Source organism: Colius striatus, chromosome 13, assembly GCF_028858725.1.
Source record: "Colius striatus isolate bColStr4 chromosome 13, bColStr4.1.hap1, whole genome shotgun sequence".
Lineage (NCBI taxonomy): Eukaryota > Metazoa > Chordata > Aves > Coliiformes > Coliidae > Colius > Colius striatus.
In genome coordinates this window covers 4,385,898-4,400,632 of record NC_084771.1, presented here as the reverse complement: position 1 = coordinate 4,400,632, position 14,735 = coordinate 4,385,898, and positions in this window count along the sequence as shown.

Below are 14,735 nucleotides of genomic sequence, written 5' to 3'. Positions count from 1 at the left end.
ACACAGCAGCCCTCAGAGTGCTGTGCTCTGGATGAGTGACTAGAAAGGTGTTGATAACACAGCAGTGTTGTGGCTATGTGCAGTGTCAAGGCTGTTTCTCCAGCATTGCCTCCCATTCACTAATGGGATGGGCAAAATCTTGGAAAGGGACAGAGGCAGGACAGCTGACCCAAACTGACCATGGGGATATTCCATACCATATGATGTCTGCTTATCAATAAAAGCTGGGAGAAAGCAGGGGGAATGGAGGCATTCATTATTGTGACATTTGTCTTCTGGAGCAGCTGCTATGCCTACTGAACCCCTGCTTCCTGGGAAGTGCACAGACATCCCCTGCTGATGGGAAGTAGAGAATAAATCCTTTATTTTCCTTTCCTTCCATGAGCAGCCTTTGCTTTTGAGTTATTAAGCTGCCTTTATCTTGACCCACACGTTTTTTTGGGGTTTTTTTCCATCTGATTTTGTCCTCTCATCCCATCCTGCCGAGGAGGGAAGTGATAGAGCAGTTTGCTCCTGGTGTCCAGCCAAGGTCAACCCACCACACTCATCCACTCTTATCTATCAGAAAAATCCACATCAAACTTTGCCTCAAAACTGCAAATTTTTGGTTTGGCTGCTCACCCAACTGCCTCCCACGAGGAGGAAGGAAGATGTGGTCTTAAGCAGAGGCAAATCAAGTAACAATGGATTGGAATAGCCTCATGGTTTCAAAATATCTTTACTTCAGATCAGATGCTCATTATTATTTGCAGGGATGTTTCAGGATCTTGTTTCTGCATAAGCTCAATGTGAGTACTTCACTGTGTCAAGCTATGTGAGTGTGGACTGAGATGGTGGTTGGTGGTGTCAGAGGTGAAGCAAGTTTATGGCTAGTCACTCAACACAGTTCAATCCAAGAAGCCTCAGTTGATAGAGAAGAAAATACACTGAAAAGGCAAGCCATTTATCTCTGAAAAGAGGTACAAGTTAGGAAAAAACAAAACAAAACCCTTTACAACATGAAAGAAAAAGGACAGTGATGTATCTTTCAGGAAGTTTCTGGTTTGGTTTTTCCAAAGTTAAGTCTCTGAGATTGAAGAGCTTCCTCTTTTTTTTTATTAAAGAAAAATATTCCCTGCTTTTCTGCACACTTTCCTACATCACTTTAACCAGAAATTTTGCTGTCTCTGAAAAATAATCATTTACCTGAAAAATACCCTATATAATTTCTCTTTGTGGAGCCTGGTTGGTTACAAATAACGGCTTTGAAGTATCAGAAATAATTCAAAGTATTATGAAAAGAAATTGATGAGACAATTAGAACTTATGAGAATAGTGGTTGCATTGATATGTTGGGGAGAATCACGTAGAATAACTGTGATTCTGTGGATTCCAAACTCCAGGGAAACCTTCAAATTTATTTGACATCTGAGTTACTGTTGCACAAAGCACAAAACAAACATACATCAAATCATGACCTAGATGTCATTCACTGACAAATCTCCTTTTGACTGCATGGGACCAAGGTTTCAGCTGGTTTCTACTCCCTGGAGTTACACACACAAATCTCAGGTATCTAATATGATATTTTATGATGAGGTTGAGATGCTCAGGTAAAAAATAGGCAAACTCAGAATCTCCTCCCTATTGACAGTGATCAAATTCTAGTGTTGCTTAATATCACTTGATGTCTCAATTGTTGACATTACAGTTTGCCTGGACTTGAAACTGGTTTCCTGGGTGTCCTCAAAGTTATCTCCATCTTCATAAACTCACTTTAAAGCAAAGCAATGATGCCCCAAACATGGTTTACTAACTGAAACAGGGCAGTTAAAATAGGACTGAAAAGGAAAATAAGAGGAAAGGAACTCACAATAATACTTCGACTTTATATTGTAATCACTGTGGTCCAGGATGCTGAAGCTTTTTGTTCATCTCCCTTCTAGCCTAAATGCCAGGGATGCCAGTGGACACCTGAATCTTTTGAATAGTCAATGCATAAGTATGCATCCTAACTGCTAGATGTGAAGGATCTTGTTCTTTGTGTGTTGTCTTTCTAGTCCATTAGATTCCATGTGGAGTGGAACAGCTTTGGCAAGAGAAAGTGTGAATTTGGCCTTGGTCTAAAGTGTGTGTGTGTATTCCATAACTTTTCTATCCTTTTTTCTCCATTATCAATCTTACAATTTATGAGTAACTGCCCATCCTTTATATAGTATCTCTTTCTTTTTTTACCATCTATCAATCTTGTTCCTGTAAAGCAATATAATCCTTTGCACAGCAGGAAATTTTAATGTCCACTTCATGACTGAGCAGCAAGTGAAGCTGGTAGCTTTAGTAATCACCTCTGGCTTGGAATCTTGAAAAGTGCAGGCAAAACCAGTTCTGTGTGCACATATTTACTCCAGTGTATTTTTTCTTTTCAACCACTACACTTTTTATGGTCTGAGCCTTTTGACTAGAAGTCTTCTTGTTGCTTTTGTAGATAACAATGTTTGGCTTTATTACTTCTAGCTACTGATATCAATGCACTTGGAATTACACAGGGATGACATCTTTCCTTTATAGCTACTTATCTATGAACTGGTTGGTTGTCCTGATCATCTCAAGTAGAAGCATTGCAATGCTTTCTTTTTTTAGGAAGTAGCTTTCTGAAACCTCTCTCTCATTAGTTTGTTTACCTTGAATAATGTAAGAGTTTTTTAATAATACAAGAATCTTTTATTTTTACAGAGTATTTTAACATCAGCAGCTAATGGATCTCGTTTTGCTAATTGTAGTTTAATGCTGTATCTGGAGAGGAACTGGGCTCAAAGGCAGGTGCATTGCACCTACAGATTTCTCTCCCAAAAAAAAACAGTTGTTATTTTTTACCCTTGTTTGTCATTAACTTTTGTATTCAGTATTATTAGTTTTTTGATACCTGAAGGAACATCTGATAATATGAGTCATGGACCAAACCCTCATTGTTGAATTGTTAGCTATCATATTGCTTATCTCTCTCTTTCTTCTGTAGAGTGCAAGTATACCTATGAAAAAGTGGTGATATCACTTTTGTTCCATACCTTGGAAGTTCTTGTAATAGGAAGGTTTAGATGTAGAATTATAGTTGTATGCACAAGCAGAATGATAGCACTTGCCAGGTAGTTTAGAATGATGTACTAAGAATTTCACTGGTTTTTAAACTGAATGTGAAGGTGAAAGAGGCACCTACCTCTGAAAGACAGGTGCAATTAGATTGCCAACTTATATGTCAGGCTCCTTGTTGGTGTCATTTAAAATAGCTGAAATACAGTGTTGCCTCTCTGTCCTTCCATCTCCTGAAATTAGACATATACTGGAAATGCTGAAAAGACCCTTATCTTTTGAGATGGCACCATGCACAGCTTTAAATACTGGTTATAAATGTTAATGTGTTATTGGAAAGATATTTTTTCCATATGTAGGCAGCTCAGGATAGGATCTCAGTAATAAATTTAACGAGTTCAGGGGGAAGACACAGTATGCTTATGTATTATAATGATTGGCATTTTTGCAAACAGCATATGATAAGTGGTGCAATTTTATTTTCAAAGTTTAATCAATAGAGAGCTCTTTGATATTGCCATATACTTTGCAAATAGATGCTTCCTTGAGATGACAGCAAAACAACTTTTCTATCATGGTGTGTTTATGCTTAGGGTTTAATCAATTTGCTTCAGTGATTGTCATAAATTCTGATTCAAAAAAAATAAATGGAAGCTATAAAATACATGCCCTTCAGGGTGGCATCCTGATTCTGTTAGCCTGGATTATCTGGCTTTACAAAGGGTTAAAAGGTTGCAAGTCCATCAACTGAGCTGAGTACAAGTGCATAGGCTATCTACCAGTTTATGTACATGCATTTTAATTGCTTGCCAGCTGTTGCAAAGCAAATGGACATGGATCTTTGAGGGCTTAAAAAGGGCTTTACCAGTGTTTTGTTTGTGTTAGTTTTTGGGAGAAAATTTCCTCTATAATAAAAGAAGTCAGAAATGACCTTCACCCCTGCTACTGGGAAGCCACAGCATGACACAGCAGCTGTCCCAGTAATTTTTTTCCACATGTGTAGGAAGAAATGGTTGAATTTCCTCTGTGTGAGCACAAACATTCACCTAGTCCCAGATCCCTGGGATGGTTCCTTCATAGAATCATAGGCTCTTTCCCTTTTCTGAGGTGTTTCAAGCCAGCACAGAGGGCTTTGAGGAGATATCTGCTGCTCTGGGTGAGCTTTGTTCTTGCTGAGCAGACTCTATGGTCACAGGCTGCCTGTATCTCTCTTGTTCTTGAAAACAACAGTAGCAGTTGAAAGCTCAACTTTGAAATATTATTGCACAAATATTTGAAGGCTGGCCATGTCCACAAGGAGCTGTGGTGCCAGACCAGCTTTTTCTCCATATTGCAGCAACCTGCATAAATTTGTGCTGGCCCTACAAACCCAGTCTCAGGGAAGCCTGCTTGGAACAGACGGTGTTAACGATTTATTGGATGTGGCAGCGTAAGGACACACAGCATGAACTTGGAGATAACCTTTGTCAGGGAATTCTCCCTGTCTCTCTCATTCTTCCTGATTAAAAATATAGTAACTGGTAGGCATTTGGGAAACAAGGAAGCTGGAGCATTTCAGGTGACTTGACCTGAATTTAACAGACTGCCACTAGTGCTGATGCAAAACCTCCAGAGATGTCAGGAGGAGATCTGTGGCTGGCACCACTGCAGGGTATGACCCGGTTGGCATCGAACTGGATTCTGATCTCAGCACAGAAATTCCTCTAGAGGCATGAGGGGTTACGGCAGGCTGACATCAGCGTAGGATCAGGGTCTGTGTGTGCTGTGCATACGAGATGAGTTGGTACCGACACTGGTGAAAAAAAAAGTGCTCTTTGAAAATGGATTTATTTTTAACACTTTTTACTTGCAGCCAGGAGATACTTTTCCAGCAGTCAGATCCTGCAGCTTCAGCTGGAGTTCTGCTTGTTTTCATACAGAGAGAAAAATGCAAGAGAATGTCCTAAAGAGAGCAAAGCGGGTTTTCTCCTTTTCGTATGATTTTGCCACGTGATAGTTGTGTGTGTGAGCTCTGTGTGTGTAAATAGATACATTTATGCATGTATACATGACTTTAAAAATAGCATGTGCTTTCCTTTGCAGTTTCTGTATTGCCTTTGTAACCTACTGTAAGGGCTGTTTCTTTTGCATTCTTTGTGCCATCTTTGCTTACGCTGAATAGTAGCCGACACTTTAATGGCATGACTGAGCTGAGTGCATTTGCCTTTGGAATTGGACACTTTTCAATGTGAAGAGAGGGTACCACAGACTGACTCTACTGTCTTTATCCTCAATCAAAACTCCATTAAATCAGACCTGCAGTTCGTAGCAAGAGACATTCTCTGTTGCATTGAAATGCATGGGAAAGGCTGGAGACTCACAGTTTTTAAGGTTAATTAGATCCTGAAAAGAAGAATTAACTGAAGTTGTTTTCCCTATCTTTTTTTCCTATTTTTAAAAGCCTTTTTAATTACCTTTATCTCTGCTGATGTATTCATATAGAGTTTTCCCTTTATAAGAAAAATGCCACGGACTTTTGAGTTTATTAAAAAACTTTTTGATAGACAGATTCTGCTAATTCTTCTTTTAAACAAAAATTAACACAGTGCTGGTACATGGTGTTAAACCTATGTATCAAATCTTCCTATATATTAATATAAACCATGCAGTTAATCCTTATTTATGTTTAACTGGGTGCTGGAAAAAATCCACTGCTTAGGCACTAAATGAGATTTTGGGTCTCAGTCGGCTACATTGTGTCTGGAAAATAAAGGAAGGAATAGTTTGGGGCATGACCATTCAATAATTCTTTGGTGGGAGTGGTGGATTCAATGAAAAACTTCAGCAAGTTTATGTTTTTCAGGCTCCTATTACGTACCTGCTGTGGACCCCGCTGGTGATTTAGAAAGGTAAATGATCTTTTGAATTCTGTTTGGAAAGTGTCCTTCAGCATGCATCCTAAATAGATATACATACAATGGCTAAGTGACCTGCCTATGTGCCAGTAGAAAAATCACTTCTGTGCCCCCAGAGAGGACTCTCAAAAGCTAACACTGCCAAGAGACAGTGCTCTTGTAGATCATGCAAGGTTTGAAACAGTAGAAAGCTGTTGGCTGGAGTCAGTCTTATAACTTCTTTTGCACATATCTCCAAACTTTCATCTTTGTGTGGCAGAAAATAGAGCTATTTTTCAAGCTTACCCTTATGTTAGTATGTATGAAGAATAGAATGGAATGTAGGAGGGAGATATCATCTTGTTCTTTTATCCAATTTTAGTTGAACTGATTTTGCAGAAGAGGAAAGTTGCATTGGTAGTCCTCCTCCCCATTCCAGCTTTCCTTGTGTTACATTCACTTCCAGCAGTTTCCCCCACATCCCTTTAAAGCATATGGTGTATTCAGTTCTCTAAACTGTTGGCAATAACCTAGGCATGAGGGGGCTTGAGGAAGTTCAAGAAAGGCAGTGCAATTTCATCAAGCATATAGCTCTTCTCTTTCTAATGAAGTTCCTTGTTCAATGTCAGAATAAAGCAATTTTCTGTAGCTTCTTTACTGTTGCTGTACAACACATTTCAGTCATGGAAGAGCAATGTTCTTGATGGATTGCAGGATTTTCTTCTTGGTCCTTTTCTGTTCCTATGATTTCTTTCTTCTCATCTCAGCTCTAGAGTTTAGATCTATTGTACTGAACATAAAATGCCTGGCAAGAGTAGGACTGAACAGAGACTAAGATAGACTTCTGATCAATCATGTTAAAAAAAAAGTAGTCAAATTGGAAGAGGAACGGAGGAGGGAGTGACGTGGGAATACAAAAGAAAAATGGGATGAACTCCATTTTAAGAGCCCAGAGTAAAGATTCTAGGGCTATCAGAAACAGTCAAATTACAGAATCTTAAGGGGTGGAAGAGGTCTCGAAAGATAAACTAGTCTAACACTCCTGCCAGAGCAGCACCACCCAGAGTAGGGCACACAGAAACTCATCCAGCTGGGTTTGAATGTCTCCATAGAAGGAGACTCCACAATCCATCTGGACAGCCCCTGCCAGTGCTCCCTCACCTCAACAGGGAAGAAGTTTGTTCTTGTGTCTTTTTGGAACCTCTTCTTTTCCAGCTTGTACCCATTGGCCCTTGTCCTGTCACTGGACATCACTGAGAACAGCCTGGCTCCAGCCTCCTGACACCCAGCCTTTATGGATTTGTAAACATTGACAAGATCACTCCTCAGTCTCCTTCAATCAACAAAACTCGTTCCAGCAGCTCCATGTCCTTCTTGAACTGAGGGGCCTAGAACTGGACGCCATGTCAGTGTGAAACAGTGCTGGTGTGATGCTGAGGTGAGCTGCTATCTCCATGGTGTTTATGAGGTAGTGCATACTGCACTTTGCTTTGTTTCTTGGAATAGATTGAGGATCTCTGCAACATATGACAGAAGTGCAGTCCGGGATTGTTCTCTCTTTTATATATATTAGGCTGTTAAAAACTGAGAGATACCAATGGGACCCAGTCTTCTGCCATGACTAAGCCCAATGTCCTCTCCTCTTGGGGACCCTCAAAGCCACAATGTGGTGATTCCCAACTGGGCAAAAGCAAGCAAGTGGAATCTGATGTAAGAACATAGCACCTTGCATTTTTCTTGATGTTTTAGTGCTCTATTTACACAATCAACAATAGGTTTCAGGGCTAATGACCTACTTGAGATGCTGAATGAACAGTCATAGGCTGTGATTGGCTTTGCTTTGGATCCTTAGAATCAAAGCCAAGTAGCTACAAAGAGCTTGCAAACAGGGTCAATGCATGATTCTGCTGCAGCATTTCCTTCACACGTAGGTATTTCACAACTGATGCTAAGACTTCTCCAAAACAGCCTCAGGCATCCAGGAACATCTGGACAGTTATTGATTTCAGCCAACTTACAGCTCTCAAATCTTGGCTTTCTTGTTTGCATAGCTTTGGGGTTCTGCCATGTCAAAGCAGAGAGGCATCAGCTGACACAAATTAACTGGAGGTACAAAGCAGTGAGGTAGGGGTGTTCACAGTTAACTGAGTCATGGATTCCCCCTGTGGCTTTGAAACTGCCACTGGGTTTATTTGATGTTTAAGGCAGTTCTACAGTTGGTATAAGTGCAGTGTCCAGGAACCTTGACTATGGCCGCTTGCTGTAGACATGGGAAAACACGGAATAAGGCAGTCATTGCCCCATGTGTGATTATCAAGTGAAACAGAGATTCCTTGATATCATGAGTATCACAGTAGCCTCTAAAGAGCACAAAAAACAATCTCCTGTGAAATATATATATATATATAGTTTTGCTGATGTTGAAAAACAAGTTGTTTGAATTCCATGAAACGGATTGTCTGATGAGTCACTTTTATACAGAGCAAGTCAAGATGCTTTATGTAATTGCTCAGTGTCAGAAGAAAGCTTTTAAATAGAGCTTAGGGATCTAAAGTTACAAATCTAAACAATTTAACAAGTTATGGATCTAAACCTATCCTTTTCTGGCATCTCTTGAAAGTCATATGTTACCTTGCTAACAGGCAAAATGCCATCCAAACAGATGAGCTGAGGTAGGCAGCCAAAATACCATGGCCAGGTTCATCAAATGTGTTTGTTGAGGTCAAAGCTTCTGGAAGGCAGAGTAACAGAGGTGCTGTGTCCTGAGCTTCTGAGGCTGCCACTTGCTAATTGAATAGACTGTCTCTGCCTTAGCACTGATCAGAGTTAATGCTCGAGATCAAAAGTTAGCTCAAGGAAGATAAATGTGCAGCATGAGAGGATTCATTGTGTAATTAAGAGAAATACAGAATAAGCAAAGCATTGATATCATGTAGGTGTGTGTTAGGGGTGTAAAGAGGCAAGATCCTGAGGCAGTCACTGAATCTGAACAGTTTGCCATACAGTTTAAAGAAAATTAAGGGCCTTAATTCCCGTTTGAAGTTATAGGCTGTAAGGAGCAGAGGAGGGAAGACTCCTGCTGCTAAATTGCATTCATGCTAGCTCTTCCACAGATACTAAAATTACTCCCTCAAAATCTCTAGAAATGGTCCCACGTTTCTAGAAGGTACCACAGGACTTTCTGATTGCTGTGTGGTGTTTTCAGAGATCCTGAAGGAATTAGCACATCACTGTAAGAGCATGTAAAGACTTTTCCTATACTGAGGCAAAACTGGCTCTGCCTGCCATCTTGTGTGATATAGAGGACTGTAACAAAATCTGAGAAATTACTGACACAGAAGTAGATATGGAGAAACACAGTTTTATCCCCAAAAGGGGATAAAACTCTTCCCCAGTAAGCTGCAGCCTTGTCTTTCATCACCAGTGAAAATTTGTTGTGTTACAGATGAGTACCACTTGACTCTATCCTGAAAGCCTCCTTCACTCAATAAGTGATATAGAGTGCTGAAACACTTATGCTACAGTAACTTTTGCAATCCCCTTTCTTTCTGTTCAGACATTTTGGGATACATGACAGGTGAAGTCTTTTGAAACAGAGTTCAATCTAACCTGGAAACACGGGGGAGCTTTATTTGCAGCAGGTGTATCCACACACACTTCCTACGCATACAACCTCCTTTTTGCCCATACAAAAAGAAATGCTTTCCCAGAAATTGCAGCCAGTGTGTCCTGTTTGCTTGCATTACACATTCAGGGCATCAGACTGTGATCAGCAGGGTAAGGCTGGAGAGGCCAGAAACTTGCTTTCTGTTACAGAACGTCCTGGTGGGATGTAAGACAACAAAGAAACTGTCTTAGAGATTGCTGAGGAGGTCTATGCACACCATCCTCTGAAAGGCAGAAATGTTTATGCAGAGGATGAGATCCTACTTCTAAGGTACATAGAACCCAGCTGGGATCTACCAGCAGTATTTCATGGTGTATATGTGTGTTCTGCTACTTTGTTAGCAGTACTCAGCGTAGCTTAAGCTCTTTGACCCTTGATGGCCTGTGAGCAGAAGGATTTTTCCACTTTTTGCCTCATCTACATTTTCCTGATCAGGTGGCCTGTAGCAGACAGCCACCACAATGTCACCCACTGTGGGCTGCCCTCCTATCCTGATCCACAAGCTGTCAGCTGGCTTGTCATGTGTCCCAAGGCACAGCTCCATGCATCCCAGTTGCTCTCACATCAAAGGCAACTCTCTATCCCTGCTCTCCTATCCTGTCCCTCCTGAAGACCTGGATTCATCCATGAGAGCCCTCCATGGCAGCTGACCATCATCCCCCTCAGAGCAGGCACACTGCATTGCTGTGATTTCAGTGAGACCACTGAAATTGTACCATTGTACCCTGCCCAGAGACCCCTGCCCTGGGAGCTCAGGTGCAATGAAGGCCTACCAGCCCCATAAAGACTTCTTTACATGCACAGCACTTTCCAGTCCTAACAAACCACTTGAGAAGCAGACATCTCATTGATGGCTCAGAGGCACATGCCTCAGCAGCTCAATTACAGCGTGCTTCCCCCGGACAGCTCTGCGAGCTGAGCTGCCTTTTGGTGCTGTATTTCACAGGTGTTCCAAGTGCACAGAATTTAGCTAGAGCATGACCTGAGCCCTCTGCATAGCACTCATTAGCAGCGGGCTCAGCCTTCGGTGCTGTGTGGTGCATACTAACGACTTGTTTTCATTGTTCCATGCCATGAGAACTGCCTCTGCTCACGCTGTCATCCTCGGCCGTTCCTCGTGTGCCGTTTGGAGACCACACCACGCTGGCTGCTGGCTGCCTGCACTTGGGGGGGCTGGGGCAGACCTCAAGAGACCTGCACAGGTTTTGGTAGGTTATAGTTGATCCTGTTTGCAAGGTAAAAAAAAAATCAGCTATCACTTGTCCAGAAGACTGTGTACAGGATTGGTTGTAAATGAGACGTGGCTTTCTTTTTGTTCCTTAGTGTGCAAACGCCTTTTTCATAACTTCTCTTTTGCCTTGAGGTGGGACAGGCTGCCCACTAGACTGGCAATATGATGCTATGGAGCTGGCAGCCTTTCTGTGTCACAGCCTCACACTAAATTCAGGGCAAACAGCAAGAAAAAATCTGAAAACAGAGAAAGTTGTGCCCTTCTGTTTTCACTTCCCCCGTTTTCTACCTGCTCTTTCCTCAGGTCTTTTGCCCTAGTGCAAATGCAGGTTAACCCCCGTGAGTCCCAGCTAGCAAAATCAAGAAACCCATAGGCTCAAGGAGTACGTATCAGCTCTAATTTCTCTTTTATCTCTCCTTGTAATCCAGGTAAGTCTTGAATGTTTTCTGCTCCATTCTTTGGGTCAAGAACACATAGGTTAATAGCCAATTATTTCATAACCTAAAGACATGTTGGGAAAGAAGTTCCTGGCAAAAGGCAACTTGTTTCAGGAAATGAGATAATATTCAGTAGGTGAGATGTTTCACTCTGCTCTCCTCTTTGATACTGTCCCATCCCAGCACAAGGCTGAATTTATTGCAACAGTAGGTATGATTCAGATAAAGCATAAGATCTTCCCTGAGTTGTTTTTTTCCTCTTTACAGAAAGTGAAGGTTTAGCCAAGGCATCATGACAAAATTCCACTTAGGTAATTAAATTCTGTTTACTGAAAATTCCCCTTCTAAAATCTGTCCCAGAATACAGTCTGCTTTTCCTGTGAGCACTTTAAAAGGACTGACTCATTTTAACTTCACAGCTATCCAAATTCTGAAGCCTGCTGAAATTATCCCTGACTGCCTAAACCAGAATGTGCAGTTCCACCTGAGGTATCTAAAGGTACATTTTTGCATGCTTAATCATTGTTATCTGAATTCTTGTGTAGAGACAATTCATGTAGACTCAGCCTGTGTACCAAATAGGTCAGATTCTACTGACTGTCAGAAGTACACAAAATTATTTGCATGGGAAAAGCAAGCAGTATTTAAAACTAGGTTTTATTAACATATAGAGTAGGCCATGAAGAAATTCAGTTTGTGCATCAAGGGTCCTTTTGCATGTGCAAAACTGCAATCATGAAGAAAAGAGCTGAAAGACAATCTGAGGTGTGCAGTCTGCAGAAGCAACACACAACAGATGAGCCACAGTATAAATTACTGTAATTTACTTTTTTTAATTTACTTGTGCTACTTTCATTTATTAATCTTTATTCATTCAATAGATGGCATTTAATTTTGGTATGAGAGCTTCAGGATGAACGTTTGATGCTAATGATTGGAATTTATTCCTGGGCTGAAAGCCAATGTGCCACAGCCATGTTCCACTTATGCTCTCCAAACTGTATTTAAGTGGCCTTCTGCTGCCCTTGGGGTATGTTTTACACTAGAAGCTTAAAGCCTAATGCAGGCCTGCAGCACACTTGCTGGAAGGAGGAAAAGATGGCTTTTCCTCTCTTCTGTTCTCTTCAGCAAGAAAATCAAATAATTGGATTACCGGCCCTTCGATTGTGCTCAGCACAAATGGTTCAAAATCCTGTTGTGTTGGACCTCTGAGGTGAAATGTAAATTGATAAAGAAAAAAAGAAATGTGTTGGCTTGGTCTAATATGTCAATAGTATGCTATTACCTGATTAAACTGAATGACTATGACTGGTTGTCTAAACAGCTAAGACTGCTAGACTGGCCACATGAAAAAAGCAAACAGTAAAACAAAAGAGACTCATCCACAGGAGTCTACTAGAGGCATCAATTAATGTGGGTTCTCCTCCCTTCCTAATTTTTATCTTTAGAATAGAAAATCAAAGCAAATTGATCAATCTACTGAAGGGTTAAAATGAAAATTACCCAAGGATCTATGCAGCACATGAAATATTGGGGCTGATAAGAGTAGAACCTGACTGCTTTGTTCTGCTGACACCTTCACATGCATTCACTTGAGCTCTTCCCTTGAACTTTCCTACTCTCTGTCATGTTTCATTACTTGCACATACGTTTTATGTGTTTATTTTGGGCTAAATTCTATTTGCTCCATTGTGTTTTTAACACATAATATCAGCTAAGACTGGGAGAAACATCCTGACAGATTTTAGACTACTTTTTTATTGTCATTATTCTGCATATTCTCACATCCTTATCACGTTCCAAAATATTTTGAGGCAAATCATTCAGTTGTGCAAAATAAATAGGTCCATTGGAAAGTGTAGCTGGGGTAAATCCATATGCTCTACACAGTGAAGAAAACTTTAACAGCCAAGAATTTCATTCTTACATTTTATATTAGATTGATCTCTCTACATATTTCTTGTTAAAGTCATTACCTTCCTGTCTTTTTATGTTTATACAGCTCATCATGACTGTGTGTGCATTGATTTCACTGCACAATTTAAATGAATACAGTTTGTACATGCACCAGAGGACTCTAGCCTTAGATGGTGTAAGTTGGCAGCTCCTGTTTTCAAGTGAATTTTTTTGCTGGCCAAATATCTAAGTAGAAATTCTAATGACTTACTTAGGTTTAGGATACAGCCTCCGAAACTGACTAATTTAACTAACATTAAATTAGAAGCTGAGATGTATTTTTGCAGCTTGAGTTTCTAGCACATATTTGTATTAATAAGATAATAAATGCATAATGGATGTGACACTTAACCACCTGAACGTTTTTGAGTTAAAAAAAGAGATTGATAGAGAATGCATTCCATTAATTCTCTCTTTTACAACTAATAAACTTCCAGTTCATTAAGTTATTACATGCCATTCCTCATCTCACAAATAGAACTCATAATTCAGTTTTTCCCAGAGCTGCACATTCTTTAAGTCTACAGACTAAATTACCAGAGCACATTTTGTCAATAAAGCTTCTGTTTGGTGGGGGAAGGAGGGGGCAGCTAAGTAAAGTAATATGAAATGCAAGCCATTTCTTGTGTCAGAGGTCATTTATTTGCTTCAATATTGCTTTTATTCTATTTATACATTCACTAAATGATGATTATTATGTAAAGCCTATGGTTAATTACTGCATTATGTTGAAAATGCTTTACATTGTATTGCAGACTCTTACACTTGCAAGTCTTTAGAGTCATCTTGAACAGTAAGCTGTCCTTTTGCAATGAATCCCTATCGATCTATTAGTTCAGCTGTGCATTTGCTGAAAGATAAAGGCTTTCTTCTCAGAGTGCTGGAAAAGTCACAGAGGCAAACAAAAATCATCCATATTCTTCAGTGCTAAACTAAAAGACTTGTCCCTTCCTGAGAGGCAGTTGCCCAGTGCAGATGCAGGCAGCCAGTGAAACCTTCTGCAGGGGAAGTTATATGGGACTAATTTGTGTCCTTTACCAAGTTTCCAACACTGCTTTTCTCACCAGGGCTTGAAATGGGATTACTGTGCACTGTGTTGAGTACAATATATAGTATCTATTTGTAAAAAATACAACCTAGTGATAAAATACTTGCCTAGAGAGAGGGATAGAGTGATCTGGGCTCTTTGCAGCTTGCAGTGATTTAAACCCATTTCTGCTGTCCAGGAAAACAATCACGATGGGGAAAAATATGCAGTCTACCCTTTGCTCTCCCAACCCCAGCATTTAGGTAGATACTTAGGTGAGGGTTCCAATAGGTTATAACTAACCTTCCCCATGAGACAAGTCTCTGTGGGGAGGGAGTGAGGATCAGAGTTAGAATGGGGAGCAGGGCAAAAGGGTCACACTGCAGCATATTTAGGTCTGTTTTGGGTTTGGGAGGGGCAGACCCTGGAAAGCAATGCAGTGCCTTCCTTGTAGAAGAGCTGCTATAACCTTGAGGAG